The following is a 16,428-nucleotide window of genomic DNA, read 5'->3' as shown; positions in this document are numbered from 1 at the left end:
TGGGAGGGAAACTGCAGACTGGTTTGGACATTAAGCCTTGTTTGTTACTTATTTTTCCTTTTTATCAAAGATAGAGAAAGGGGAAAAGAAGTTACTACCGGCTCTGAAAAGTAGTAGTGTACTCTGTGGTAGTTGCAAAAGGGAAAGGCAATGAAAGAAGGTCAATTTGGGCAAAGATAAGGGATAGTGGCCTTAGGAGACCTTCAGTCCCTTGGCTGAGATGCTGGCGGGCATCTACCAGAGGTAGTGCAGGGATCTTTGAAGACCGTGTGAGGAGGGATGCCCTTAAACATACTGGCAGGGGATGTCACTGCAGAGGAGGCAGCGAATGGGGGACTAACGTGGTAGCCAAGGCAGCTGGTTTGGGGGTACATGTGGAACACCCTCTGCAGCTCCTCGGACAATTTAGGGTGAATTTGAAGACATTGGGCTTTAGCAGAGCTGGTATAGACAGATCCAGAGAAACACTACTTTGTCATCAGTACTATGCCTCTATCTTTAAAATTGAATTAACTGGATTTTGTCTTATAATAGTAGTACACGCTTATAGAAATTTCAGAAAATTTAGAAAAGTTCGAAGAAAATGTAAAAGTCATTTGAGCTTATGGTATGCACCGATAGCCATTATTAAATCTTAAATAATATTTTTTTAGATTTTGAAATATCCAGGGAGCCAGGGGATATTACAAACACACACACACATGCACACACTCACATTACTATATATACACACATATTCATGTACATGTATATATACTTATGTAATATATACATATATAATGATAAAGATAAAATCTTATTCTATTACCTCTCTTGGAGACAGATGTTAGCTGGCACCAAAGCTTCCCAGAATCGGGTAGGATAAAGTCTGAAGAGCTATTGAGCTAGGAGTCTAAGTAATCACTAACATGTTTCTTAAACCTCAGCAAAGGCAGCAAAATTTCACAAAAGGCTTATAGGGAATAGACTTACTGTGAAAGAACTCAGGTTTACATCTGAGTTTTCTGATGTTAAAAAAAACCTGTGCTCTTGGGTATAGAAGTACAGAGGCAGATGAACATATTAAGAAGTAAATCTCAGGAGACGGCACTGAATTCTCAAAGGCCTTAGAGATGATGTTAATCTAATCTAGGTCTCACCAGATCTAAAACCAGTTTAACCCCAATATTAATATATATTAGTATGTATTTATATGTGTATATAAATATAGATACATATAACTACACATATAAAAGCCATTAAACACATTGTGTTGTATAATGTGTTTTTAAAAAAAGAAATTATACAAGTTGTTATGTAATGGGTTTTTTTTCTTAATAGTAGATTTTCTTTTTCTTTTTCTCAAATGAGAGACAGAGAGGCAGAGAGACAGACTCCTGCACGCATCCTGACTGGTATCCACCCAGCAACCCCCATCTGGGGCTGCTGCTCCATTGCTCAGCAACAGAGCTACTTTAGTGCCTGAGGCATGGCCATGGAGCCATCCTCAGTGCCCCGGGCCAACTTGCTCATTTAAGCCATGGCTGCAGAGGTGGAAGAGATGGTGATGGGGGGGGGGGGAATGGAGAAGCAGATGGTCACTTCTCCTGATACACTGACTAGGAATTGAACCAGGGACTTCCACATGCTAGGCCAACACTCTACGACTGAGCCAACTGGCCAGGGCCCACTTAATAATATGCTTTCAATAACTTTTTATGTCAACAAAAACATACACAAAACTCGATTTTTTAATAGCAGCATGATTTTCTACTATATGATTAGATCATAATATAAGTAACTTCCATGCTTGAACATTTAGATTATTTCATATTTTTACTATTATAAACAATGTTTTACATATCTATTAATTTATATTTTTCTAGTAATTGCTGGGTCATAGACTATGTCCATTTTGAAACTTTTGTGGTATATTTTAATGAAGTATCCCACTTAATAATGGTAGCAAATATTCTTCCTCTTATCCTGTAGGATAGCTCATTTTCCTATATGCTTACTGTCAAGGGATATGATGATTCTTCTGTATTTTTAACAATCCATTGCTGAAAAATTGTAGGTCTTTTAAAAACTTTTTAAACTTATATATGGTGAAGCTATATTTTTTCTTTTTGAATCAAACAACTATAGAAATGTGAATTCTTTATCACACATATTTTAAATGTATATTTTTAGTTTTTAATTATTTTATTATTTAGTATTTTTCTGAAGTGAGAAGTGGGGAGGCAGAGAGACAGATTCCCACATGCAACTGACTGGGATCCACCTGGTATGCCTACCAGGGAGTGATGCTCTGCCCATCTGGGCCATAGCTTCGTTGCAACTGGAGCCATTCTAGCACCTGAGGTGGAGGCCATGGAACCATCCTCAGCGCCCGGGCCAACCCATGAAGCCTTGGCTGCAGGATGGGAAGACAGAGATAGAAAGGAGAGGGGGAAGGGTGGAGAAACAGATAGGCACTTCTCCTGTGTGCCCTGGCCAGGAATTGAATTCAGGACTTCCAAATGCTGGGCCGATGCTCTACTGCTGAGCCAACCAGCCAGGGTCAGTTTCTAAATTTTAATTCTGATGTTACTTTGTTGTATTTTTCAATATATAAGATTTTCTTTTCTTTTTGAACATATTTACATATAATCTTGGTGTCATGCCAAAGGCCTTTATTTACCCTAAGAGTATAAAATTATTCACTTGTCTCACATTTTTCTTGTACCTTTTAAAAAAATTTTCTTTATTATTTTTACAGAGACAGAGAGAGAGTCAGAGAGAGGGCTAGATAGGGACAGACAGACAGGAACGGAGAGAGACGAGAAGCATCAATATTAGTTTTTCGTTGCGACACCTTAGTTCACTGGTTGCTTTCTCATATGTGCCTTGACCGTGGGGCTACAGCAAACCGAGTAATCCCATGTTCAAACCAGCGACCTTGGGTCCAAGCTAGTGAGCTTTGCTCAAATCAGATGAGCCTGTGCTCAAGCTGGCAACCTCGGGGTCTCAAACCTGGGTCCTCTGCATCCCAGTCCAATGCTCTATCCACTGCGCCACCTCCTGGTCAGGCTCTTGTACCTTTATAGTTTAATATTTTACTTATATTTTAAAACATACCAAATACATTTTTTTCATAGTAGGTTAAGGCAATGATTGAACTGTTTTTGTTTGTTTGCTTTTTGGAAATAGCTAGTTTTCCCCAATATTATTATTTCATCTAATTTGAAATGGCTGACTTATGACAATCTTGTTTTGACTCCAGGCTCAGGGAAACTAAGAAATACAGTTGTTCCTCGCCATATTGCAGTTCACTTTTCACAGATTTTTTTACTGTATTGCAGATTTTTTACTGTATTGCAGGTTTTTAAACTGTATATATCAAATTTTATATCATGGATTTTTCACTATATTGCGGGATTTCAGTATATAGATATTTTTATACATTTATTATTTTAATTAGTTTTGCAGTAAAATAAGCATTTTCTAGCCTAAAAATTGAAAACAATATAAAAAATATTAATTAAAACATATTAGTATTCACTGGTGTTAAAATTACATAGGTTTAAGAGTGTAGAAAGTGTTTAAGAGCATAGGAAGTATTTATAAGAATGTGAGAAAGGTTAATAACAGTGTGGGAAAAGTTTATAAGAATGTGGGGAGGGTTTATAAAGCCTTAAAATATATATAAATAATAAAATAAATATAAAGTTGCTACTTCACAGATTTTCACCTATTGCAGGGGGTTCTGGAACCTAACCCCCGCAATAGATGAGGGACCACTGTATAAGAAACACACATGGAACCTGACCAGGCAGTGGCACAGTGGATAGAGTATCAGACTGGGATGTGTAAAACCCAGGTTTGAAACCCCAAGGTCTCTGGCCTGAGCACGGGCTTATCTGGCTTGAGTGCTAGTTCACCATCTTAAGTGCGGGGCCGCTGGCTTGAGTGTGGGTTCATAGCCATGGCCCCAATGTCACTGGCTTAAAGCCCAAGGTCACTGGCTTGAAGCCCAAGGTCGCTGGCTTGAACAAGGGGTCACACACTCTGCTGTAGCCCCCTGGTCAAGGCACATAAGACAGAGCAATCAGTAAACAACTAAGGTGCCACAACAAAAATTGATGCTTCTCATCTCTTTCTTCCTGTCTGTTCCTATCTGTCCCTCTCTCTTTTTCGAAAGAAAGAAAGAAAGAAAGAAAGAAAGAGAGAGAGAGAGAGAGAGAGAGAGAAAGGAAGAAAAGGAAGGAAGGAAGGAAGGAAGGAAGGAAGGAAGGAAGGAAGGAAGGAAGGAAGGAAAAGAGAAAGAAAGAGAAAGAAAGAAAGAAAGAAGGAAGGAAGGAAGGAAGGAAGGAAGGAAGGAAGGAAGAAAGAAAGAAAGAAAGAAAGAAAGAAAGAAAGAAAGAAAGAGAAAAAAGAAAGACATGGGACTCACCTGTCCATGACTAATTATACCTTTATCATATTAAAGTTTTGCATTTCAGGAGCTGCACTAACCCCACTATAATACTTGTTATGTTTTTTGCTATACCCTAGTAGCCTTGCATAATTTTCAGCATACTACCCATGTAGTCTGCTCATTAAGCAGCCAGAAGTTCATGCCCTTTTTTCTTCTGAAGACCAAACAGTTCCATGATAAACAGTTTGAAAATGAAAAGTTACAAGAGGCACCTACACCATTTGTCCACTCTAAGCTTAAAACAAAACAAAACAATTCATTTTTTTAGTTTTTTCTGAGCCATAGAGAAGTTTTTATTTTGTTTTTGTTGTGTGTGTGTGTATGTTTTGTTTTTTGCACCAACTTCTAAAGACAATATGCTGGCATAGTACCTTTTAATGTCACTGTTTCTGGTCTCTCCAGCCAGCAGTTAAAAATAGCTTCTAAGCACCTTGAATCTGATTTTAGGCTGGGAACCATACTGGAATCTCCATTTACCTGGGCTTCTGGGTCTGACATGTGATGAGAGTCTTCTTTCCTTGGATTTCAAACCTCTTGTTCTTAGTAATGTCAACCATAGGGCTCCAGGAAAAGAGAGCCTTCCATCTCAGCACTGTTTATTCACTTGTTTTATTCTGCCACACACTAAAATTACTTACCCAGAAGCTAGGTACTGAACAAATCCTTTTAGAAGATGTAAAGTCATGATTATACCCTACTTTATATCACAGCTGTTTGTGTAGTTAGCTTCCTTATTAAATTACTCCTTGAGGGCAGAGCCTTTGTCTTGTACATATTTGTTTCCTCCTGGTGCACCTAGTGCAGATCTGGGGACACAGAAAAGCAGTCTCCTTAACACAGGCTTTAGCTTTAGACAGAATGGACAAAGAAACCTGACTCCATCTCTAATTAACTGTATGACTATAGTCAAGTTGCTGAACTTGCTAGAGCCTTAGTTACTTATCTGCAAGATGAGAACTGTTTTCTCTCTCTTCCTCTTTCCTTTCCTTCCTTCCTTTCTTCCTTTAACAATCATTTATTGAGAACCTGGCCAATACCTCACGCCAAGGGATACAAGATAAAATAAAAAATAACAGAGGAATTATCTTTATTCACCTGGAACTGTTTTAAGATTAAGGATGACAAGAATGAGTATGGTGATGAAATATAATGTCACCTAGGTAGATGAGAGATGGAAAAGACTGAGTAGAATAGATATTGTTAAATAAATGAGTTGCTAGTAGAGAGAGGCAAAGGGAATGTAATTCTTTTTTAAAAGTATGATTGACTACTAATGAAAGAAAGAAAATCAAAGAAAGAAGAAGATAAGGAAGGAAGTAAAAGGAAAAGGGGATGAGGATGCAAAAATGAAAATTAAAAGATAGAAGAAAAGAGTGAGGTAAAGAAAGGCAGGACTTTAAGTTAGTAGGTTAGTTGAGGTATATCTAGAAATCATCAGAACATAGAAATGTCACTAAATTGTAGCTTAAAATACAGTTAGTAATTCTCACAGTGTTCTCACTGTAGTCATTGCTGGATCCTAAGAGCCACTGTAATGCTGGTGGTTGAGGCCAGGCAGGTTCCCATTGAATTCAGGCAGATGGTAGAGGAACTGCGAAGCTGGAAAGCATTGGACCATACCCATCTATTAAAGGCTAACAAAGACAAGCAAGCAAATAAACAACAAAAGGAAAAGGGCTAATAAAGGAATATCTGCTTTACACAGTGAAAGGCAAGGGAGCAGGGAAAACCGCACCTCACAGTTGCAGGAAAGTGAACTGGGAGAATCGCCGCCCAGGCAAAGCACCCGCAGCCTTACACAGACCACACACACATGGTGGTGCCACACACCCATGCACCAATCAGGCAAAGTGCTTGCGCCCAGTAACCTGTGAGCAAGCCTAATATAGCCATTTCCCACAGCCACCCATGAAGGGACAGAGAAACCAAGGATAACTCAGAGGCTGAGAGCTCATGTGACTGGAGTAATGATGACACCATTTGTACAAATAGAAAAGTTAGGCATAGAAATTAGTTAGGTCTCAAGTTTGGAATAAAACTTAGGTTTCAGGTGTAAGAAACTAGTCCAGGTGGAGATAACTAATTGCTAGTTGGAAGTTGGAATGTAATTTGGGGAAAGGGTCCCTTTGGAAATACATATTTGAGTAATGCTCATTGAAGCCATGAAAATGGAAAATTCCTCAGGAAAAGGACAGAGACAAGGATAAACCAAAATGTAATACTGAACCTGAGTGGAATTAGGTTCCTTCAGGTGGCAAGAGGAGGAAGAGCTACAATCAAAGGAAACTGGAGTTGTCTGCGGAGAAGAGTCAAAAGAATGTAGTGTCAGAACCATCACAGAGATGTCAATTACAGCACAGGAAATATGGTCAACAACATTGTAATAACTGGATGGGGCCAGATGGGTATTAAAATATTGGAGGTACTACTCTGTAAAGTACATGACTGCCTAACCACTATGCTGTACATCTGAAACTAACACAGAATAATATTTCATATAAACTGCGGTTGAAAAGAAAAAAGAAATGAAGAGTAAAGAAGTATGCTGTCAGCTAACCCAAGAGAAGAAAGTTTCCAAGAAAAGGGTGGTTGGTGTCTGATGATGAGAAATGGTACTGAGGACAGATTAAAGATGAGGACAAAGACAAGAGGCATTGTTGTTAATATTCAGGGTTTCTTGAAGAGGAGCCACAAAGGAATGAGGCAGCAACAACAATACTGCAAGTGGAGGACCTCAATCTCTCCAGGATGAGGTGCCTGGGAGAGATCAGCTACCCAATTTATTAAGCAGAAATATGTCATCTTGTGTAAGAAACTAACAAGCAGAATACAGTGTACAGTTTTATTACTTAGTTTAGCAAAACTGACTAGATTTCTCTTCTCCTTTCTGAGACTTAACACCATCTGCTGTCTGATTCCTGGCCTGCAGAAAGCTCCGGTTGGGCTAAACACCCACATCCTTGGGCCTTACCTGGATGTGACTGCTTTCAGTCATGAGTGCTTGGCCTCAACCTTTACTTCCTCAGGATGGGAACAGAAAGTCACTCGGTGCTTTGCCTTTCCTCCAACATTTCCCCCTTTTTTTGTTTAACTCATTCTGCAACATTATGGTGTACAAGGAGGCTCATACTTCAGAACAATGCAAGTCGCTTCTGCTCCTTCTCCAGACTAAGCAAACGCAAAAATATAAAACAGCAATGACAATTAATGCGCTTATTGTAGAAGCTTCTAATTGTAAATGTTTAACAGGGTTTAGTTCAGATAATACACCATCAGTTCTACTTAATAAACATGCACCAGAAAGCAATTCTAATTTTTCTCTGAAAGTGTCATATACATCTTGTTGCAATTGTTGAATTTCCATAGATATATTACCTTGATTAAGCAAATGTCTTCTAAATTTATCCCAAGGAAAACTAGTCTCATTATATGGATGCGGGGTTACACAAAAGGTAGTAATGTTCCAATCACATTTCAGATTTATTTGATGTTGTAAGCTTACCAATTGATCTCCCAATAGTACTTCTGCCTATTGTAAATCCATTATTTGACTCTCAATATGACTATAAATCAATCTTTGGCTATTCCATAATTTTCAGAGTGTTCATGTCATTTTTGCACAAATTCTGTGTTTTGTATAGATTGATGAAAAGCAACTCCTGCTGCTGCCACAGTGGCTATGAGAGCTATAATTCTAATAATAGCAGTGATTAACATACCTCTAAAACATTTTTCTTTGTGTAATATTTTTTTAGAGCCTCACTATTAAATATATTTCAGGTGAGTTTTGCCATTGTCTTTGCATTCGAACAGGGATCTAGACTCCTGTTCTAGCTTTAAGTATATACACAGAATCAACAGATTGATTATAATTAATAGAGGAATTGAATTAAAACATGTATAAAAAGAACAATTCACACAGGTAATGAGATTGATTCATTCCATAGCACAGGACCAATTATGAACATATAAGGTAGACATACACAAGCCTGTATATTATGGGATTCATTGCATGTAAATGTCAATGAATAGTTTCCTGATTGATAAATATATAATATGAACCTTTCCATGAACTCATATGATATAAACCTTTTCCAATTTTCCATAAATCTGTATGTGTAGGTCCTCCTATAAAGTGAGGATCCACAGGAGACATTCCTCCACCATGCCATACAATAGGCTATCCAGTGCTATTGGTAAATATGGTGTTACTCCCTCTTTTCCATGTTAACATATGTAAAGAATATTTGGTCCAAGCAGAGCCAATTGGGGCCCAATCAATGATGTTTCCATGGGAAGTATTAAGACATACTATTCCATTTTCTCCTTTTCATGTTTCCCACATTATCCAACTATACCATTAGCATGCCTTTGTTGAGAATTAGGAAGATTGAGAGTCACTATTAGTGGTGCCATTAGATGACTCATTCTGAAAGGTTTACCCTTGTAATATATAAAGAATAAGGTGATGTGACCCATTTAGTATAGTAGATAACCAACACTGTGATTTTATCTGTAAGTACTGATCTCCTGCCCTATACAAATGGGTAATCCATCTGAGCCCACAGTATAATTTGATATAACCTGTCCCTCCTCTTCAGGCCTTAAGGGTCTTACAGCTGTCAAATGGTCCTGAAAGCCATACAGAATCATTAACATATAAAAAAGGGGTGTCTTCCCAATTAACAGGTCTATTTAAAGGAGGATTAGGAATATAAATCAATTAAGAATAGTTAGTTCTCCTTACTGTTACAGACACAACAGCCAACATTACCAGAAACAGAGTCGAGGATGTTTTTGGAGTCTTAGTCCTGATTAAAACATTTTCTGCCTCCTGGGGAAGTTTCTTCAGTTGCCCCCAAGTAGGTGATTCAAGATGTCAAATCTCCCTCTCTTCCACCTCCAACTCATGCCAAGGCTTCAGTCTTCTGGCAGATATCCACTGGTCTCCTGTAACTATGAGGATAAGAGCAAATCCTTGACCCCATATTTTGACTAATCCCTTTTTCCATTGCCCATTATTATCTTTCCAATAAATTGGCTTTGATATAATAGTTAAAGGCTGTTTCAGGTGGTGTCTTTCAGTAGCTGTATCAGTGGCATCATTTCTAATGTCTAAAAATTTTTAAATAAAAAGAGCTCTGGCTAATTGTATCCTAGGGGGTTCTCCCTTATTCCCCCTTTTTTTGTTTGAGCAACATGGCTTTCAATGTACAATGAGCTCTTTCAACAATGGCTTGCCCTTGAGAGTTATAAGGGATTCCTGGTGTGTGTTTAATTTGCCACTGTTGACAAAACTGAGGAAACACAGAGGAAGTGTATGCAGGACCATTGTCAGTTTTAATGCCCATGACAGCAAATGTTTTTTAAAAGTTTTGGATAACATGACATGTTTGTTCTCCAGTAGCAGGTGTGGCTCATAAAAATCCTGAGAAAGTGTCAATGGAAACATGAACATAGTAGAGATTTCCAAATGAAGGAACATAGGTCACATTTGTTTGCCAAACCTGACTAAGATGCAAGCCACAAGGATTAACTCCTCCTGAAAAAGGTATAATGGTAAAAGGACTACAGGTGGGGCAATGGCTCACAATCTTTCAAGCCTGTTGTCTAGTAAGAGAAAACCTTTTGCGGAGGCCAGAAGAATTAAGATGAGTAAGTGCATGGTAATCTATAACTGAGGAGAAATTACCTATAAGCAATTGATCAACAATTTGGTTACCTGCAGCCAAAGAACCTGGTAAATTAGAATGAGAACAAATATGAACAATATATATAGGATTAGAATGAGTGTGAATAATATTTTATAAGTCAGAGAAAAGAAAAAAGTGAACGTAAGGCCAGTAGTCATGGCCATCACAGCCATGCAGGTGCAGGTTCCCATTGAATTTGTACAGATGGAAATGAAACTACAGAGCCAAAAACTGGTGAGCCATTCCTTTACTCTAGCCTCATACCTGGCCAGCGAGTAAAAACACACAGGGACCAAAACCCACTCACACATTCTCTGGTTCCACAACCAGGAGAATATTTTCTGTTTTCCTAGAATCAAAGGCCTCCACTAGTGTAAGTCATCTTTGGTTCCCCATCTGCCAACATGGCTTCTTATTCTGCAAAACTGGCTTCTCTCTCCTTCCCCTTCATCTTGGCTGCTTCTTCCCTCTCCTCTCTGCACAAACTGGCTTCTTCAGTACCCTTCATCTTGGCTTCTTCCTCTTCTCCTTCTTTCTTCTTCTTAAAACTTTTTGGCACAAAACCCCTCCTCCAGTACACATTAGCATAACAAAGCCCCTTCCCAAGCAGGAAGGTAATTAGCAGTTTCACCTGGTAGCACCATTCACGTGGGCAGCAGCCATTTTTTTTTTTTTTTTTTTTTTTTATAATTTTATTTTTTTAATGGGGTGACATCAATAAATCAGGATACATATATTCAAAGATAACAAGTCCAGGTTATCTTGTCGTTCAATTATGTTGCATACCCACCACCCAAAGTCAGATTGTCCTCTGTCACCTTCTATCTTGTTTCCTTTGTGCCCCTCCCACCCCCTATCCCTCTCCCATTCCCCCCTCCCCCCCGTAACCACCACACTCTTATCAATGTCTCTTAGTTTCACTATTATGTCCCACCTACGTATGGAATAATACAGTTCCTGTTTTTTTCTGATTTACTTATTTCGCTTCGTATCATGTTATCAAGATCCCACCATTTTGCTGTAAATGTTCCGATGTCATCATTTCTTATGGCTGAGTAGTATTCCATAGTGTATATGTGCCACATCTTCTTTATCCAGTCATCTATTGATGGGCTTTTTGGTTGTTTCCATGTCCTGGCCACTGTGAACAATGCTGCAATAAACATGGGGCTGCATGTGTCTTTACGTATCAATGTTTCTGAGTTTTGGGGATATATACCCAGTAGAGGGATTGCTGGGTCATAAGGTAGTTCTATTTTCAGTTTTTTGAGGAACCACCATACTTTCTTCCATAATGGTTGTACTACTTTACATTCCCACCAACAGTGTATGAGGGTTCCTTTTTCTCCACAGCCTCTCCAACATTTGCTATTACCTGACTTGCTAATAACAGCTAATCGAACAGGTGTGAGGTGGTATCTCATTGCCGTTTTGATTTGCATTTCTCTAATAGCTAAAGAAGATGAGCATCTTTTCATATATCTGTTGGCCATTTGTATTTCTTCCTGGGAGAAGTGTCTATTCATATCCTCTTCCCATTTTTTTATTGGATTGTTTGTTTGTTTGTTGTTGAGTTTTATGAGTTCTTTGTATATTTTGATATTAGGCCCTTATCTGAGCTGTTGTTTGAAAATATCATTTCCCATTTAGTTGGCTTTCTGTTTATTTTGTTATCAGTTTCCCTTGCTGAGCAAAAACTTCTTAGTCTGATGTAGTCCCATTCATTAATTTTTGCCTTCACTTCTCTTGCCATTGGAGTCAAATTCATAAAATGCTCTTTAAAACCCAGGTCCATGAGTTGAGTACCTATGTCTTCTTCTATGTACTTAATTGTTTCAGGTCTTATGTTTAGATCTTTGATCCATTTTGAGTTAATTTTTGTACAGGGGGAGAGACTGTAGTCCAGTTTCATTCTTTTGCATGTGGCTTTCCAGTTTTCCCAGCACCATTTATTGAAGAGGCTTTCTTTTCTCCATTGTGTGTTGTTGGCCCCTTTATCAAAAATTATTTGACTATATATATGTGGTTTTATTTCTGGACTTTCTATTCTGTTCCATTGGTCTGAGTGTCTATTTTTCTGCCAATACCATGCTGTTTTGATTGTCGTGGCCCTATAATAGAGTTTGAAGTCAGGTATTGTTATGCCCCCAGCTTCATTCTTTTTCTTTAGGATTGCTTTGGCTATTCGGGGTTTTTTTATAGTTCCATATAAATCTGATGATTTTTTGCTCTATTTCTTTAAAAAATGTCATTGGAATTTTGATGGGAATTGCATTAAATTTGTATATTGCTTTGGGTAATATAGCCATCTTGATTATATTTATTCTTCCTAGCCAAGAACAAGGTATATTCTTCCATCTCATTATATCTTTTTCGATTTCCCTTAACAATGGTTTATGGTTTTCATTATATAAGTCCTTTACATTCTTTGTTATGTTTATTCCTAAGTATTTTATTTTTTTTGTTGCAATCGTGAAGGGGATTATTCTTTTGAGTTCCTTCTCAGTTGTTTCATTGTTGGCATATAGAAAGGCTATTGACTTCTGTATGTTAATTTTGTATCCTGCGACCTTACTGTATTGGCTTATTGTTTCTAGTAGTCTTTTTGTGGATTCTTTGGGGTTTTCGATGTATAGGATCATATCATCTGCAAAAAGTGATACCTTTACTTCTTGTTTTCCGATATGGATGCCTTTTATTTCTTTGTCTTGTCTGATTGCTCTGGCTAGAACCTCTAGTACCACATTAAATAAGAGTGGAGAGAGTGGACAACCCTGTCTTGTTCCTGATTTAAGGGGGAAAGCCTTCAGTTTAGTGCCATTTAATATGATGTTAGCTGATGGTTTATCATATATGGCCTTTATCATGTTGAGATATTTTCCTTCTATACCCATTTTGTTGAGAGTCTTAAACATAAAATTGTGTTGTATTTTATCGAAAGCCTTTTCTGCGTCTATTGATAAGATCATGTGGTTTTTGTTCTTTGTTTTGTTGATATGGTGTATTACATTAACCGTTTTACGTATGTTGAACCATCCTTGAGATTCTGGGATGAATCCTACTTGATCATGATGTATTATTTTTTTAATATGTTGTTGTATTCGATTTGCTAGTATTTTGTTTAGTATTTTAGCATCTGTATTCATTAGAGATATTGGTCTGTAGTTTTCTTTTTTTGTGCCATCCTTGCCTGGTTTTGGTATGAGGGTTATGTTGGCCTCATAAAATGTGTTTGGAAGTATTGCTTCTTCTTGAATTTTTTGGAAGACTTTGAGTAGAATAGGAACCAAGTCTTCTTTGAATGTTTGATAAAATTCGGCAGCAGCCATTTTTAACAATAAAAGTGAGCAAACCCAGAAAATACAGATTTTACAAACTCATTTCACCAACATTCCACCCCTTTTGCTCACATTGCAACCCACAATCCACACCACAGGCATTCCTGTGCAAGGAATTAGGCACATTACACAAACAAATTACAGCAACAGCACAAGTCATACAATTTCAACAATTACAAAGATGCCCTTCACCAGAGCTGTCCCCTCATCAGGGTCTCTCACATTGTCCAAAAGCCTCAAGTCCATCCAACATGGGAGCTGGTGCCCCCTCTGGTCACAGTCCAGGAATCAGTCCATGCACATGGAGCCTCAGGCCTCCCCCCTCATCCCTGCCATCCTGGCAGCTCTTAAGACGCTGTCCCAAGGAGGAGCATGTAGCAATGGTAGCCAACATTTTCACCTCTGCTCCAGAGAGCACCCCTATGTCCCCTATGTCCCAAAATTGCCATCCATTCCTAGTTCCCAAAATTGCAGCAAACCTACTAGGGGCATAGTAGGAACTCCTTGCTGCTGGGCTATTACCTTCTGGAGTCTGCAGACAGCAACTCCAGCCTTCTCATCCTCAGAAGAGAAGCTGGAAACATCTGCTCCCAACAGCTCAGATCCACTCCACTAGCACAGCTCTATCTTAGGCTCCTGCAGCTGCCAGCTCTCGGCAGCTTCCAGAAATTCCAAGGCAAACTGCAACTCATGAACCTGTACGGTCTTCTTCAGAGACAGCTCCATTTCCAGGTGCAACTCACAAACCTGGTTCCCCTCCTACTCCAGCACTTGCTCCAGTTCCAGGATCTGCATCTTTTTCTCCCGTGGCAATTCCAATTCCTGCCACTCTTCGGTTTGCAGGCAGCCTCTTGCAGGGCTGTAAAAATCAGCCAGCCCACGGTCAGCCTCTTGCAGGGCTGTAAAAATCAGCCAGCCCACGGTCCCCAAAAGGACAGCCACGGGGAACCATAACAACAGCCAGTCCTCTACCCTACCACTCAAGGGTGGTGACAGCTGCATACCAATCTGATCCTAATCCTGCTGTAAACTACACCAAATGAGGCCCAGTAGTCACGGCTGGCCACCACTGCCACTGCCACCAGGCAGGTGCAGGTTCCCATTAGATTTGAATAGATGGCAAAGAAACAACAGAGCCAAAAATTGGTAGGCCATTCCTTTATTCTAGCTTTGCATCCAGCTAGCAAGAAACACACGGAGGGAAAATACTTCCCTTACCATTCAACATCTGAGTTTTCCTAGAATCATCGGCCCTCACTAGTCTAAGTCACTTCTGGATCCCCATCTACCAACATGGCTTCTTATTCTGCAAAACTGGCTTCTCTCTCCTTCCCCTCCATCTTGGCTGCTTCTTCCCTCTCCTCTCTGCACAAACTGGCTTCTCTTCTCCTTTAGCACCCTCCATCATGGCTTCTTCCTCTTTTCCTTCTTTCTATTTCTTAAAACCTTTAGGGCTGAAACTCCTCCTCCAGCACACATTAGCATAATAAAGCCCCTTCCCAAGCAGGAAGGTAATTAGCAGTTTCACCTGGCACTGCCATTTATGTAGGCAGTGGCCATTTTTAACAATAAAAGTGAGCAAACCCCAAAAATACAGATTTTACAAACTTATTTGACCGACAGTGTATCATTAACAGAGGATCTAGATAAGGTAACAGTTTCAAGATATTTAACAGCATTGGTAGAGTACTGAGAATCAGAAACTATAGTAATAGTATCTGCTACATCTGACAATAACATAAGAATGGCAAACAATTCAGCCTTCTGGACAGATTTATAACCTGAGAAACAATGTCACTGTTGTGGGCCAAATAAGCTGAAAAACCATCCTTATTAGCATCAGTGAAATAAATGTCACCTTGTATTGGAAAATCTTTAACAATTTTTGGTAGAATAAAAGCAGTTCTCTTTAGAAAATCAATGAGTTTAGATTTGGGATAATAATTGTCAATTTGTCCCACAAAATCAGCAACACCCAATTGCCATTGAAGGTTCTGTTCGAAAGCCATCTTAACTTGGTCTTTGATCCATAAGGACTAACTTCCTTAATTGTTGCAGCCAAAAGATTCATGTTATATACAGGGTTGTGCCAATATTAGCACAAGCCTTAACATAATTTGCTATATTAACACCATTGGTACAAATGGGACATAAGGCCCTCTGACATTCAGCATTAGCATTGTCAAAAGCAACTACTGGAAGTAACATGTCTCTGAGTCCCACTTGTGGGTTCATTTTAGCTAACACATCATGGAATTTTGTGAGAAAATCAACATAAGGCTCAGAGACTCCTTGTTTAACATTAACAAAGGAAGGCGTCACCTCCCCTGGGGTAGCTATTCTTTGCCAAGCATTTTTACAGCATAATTTAACTTGTTCCAAAATACGATCACTCATCCTACATTGCTGTTGTAAATCAGCAAACTGTCCCTGTCCAAAAAGCTCACCTTGTGTAATATTAACAGGAGGGTTAGCGTTAGCATTCCGATTAGCTTGAATACAAGTCTGATCCTCCCACCAAGTCATAAATTGTAAATATTCAACTCTTGAAAGAACAGTCCAAGCTAACATCTCCAAATCTTTTTGGCATCAAACATTCAGAGTCTGCAAAGGAGGATGGCAATCCCTGCATATAAGGAGAGTTAATTCCATACTGGAAGCAAGCCATTTTTAACTCTTTAAGAGCTTTGACAGGGATTTGGTCATATTGAGCATAAAAAACGTCTTTGGGGAAATTGTGGATTAGGTCCAAATGGAGTGAGTATGACTGGAAAAGCTTCTAATGCCAGACTTATGAATTCTAAATCCCCTTTTTGTCTAGCCTGCATTATCCCTCTAATAAAAGGTTTAAGAATAGGTTCCTTAGCTTGTTTTTCAGGTACAAGAATAGGTACTGAATCTACAAACCAATAACAGAAGGGGCTTCTGTGGGTAGTGCTGGATACAAGGAAAATGGTGG

This window comes from Saccopteryx bilineata, chromosome 4, assembly GCF_036850765.1.
Source record: "Saccopteryx bilineata isolate mSacBil1 chromosome 4, mSacBil1_pri_phased_curated, whole genome shotgun sequence".
NCBI lineage: Eukaryota > Metazoa > Chordata > Mammalia > Chiroptera > Emballonuridae > Saccopteryx > Saccopteryx bilineata.
Note: the sequence above shows the minus strand (reverse complement) of the source record.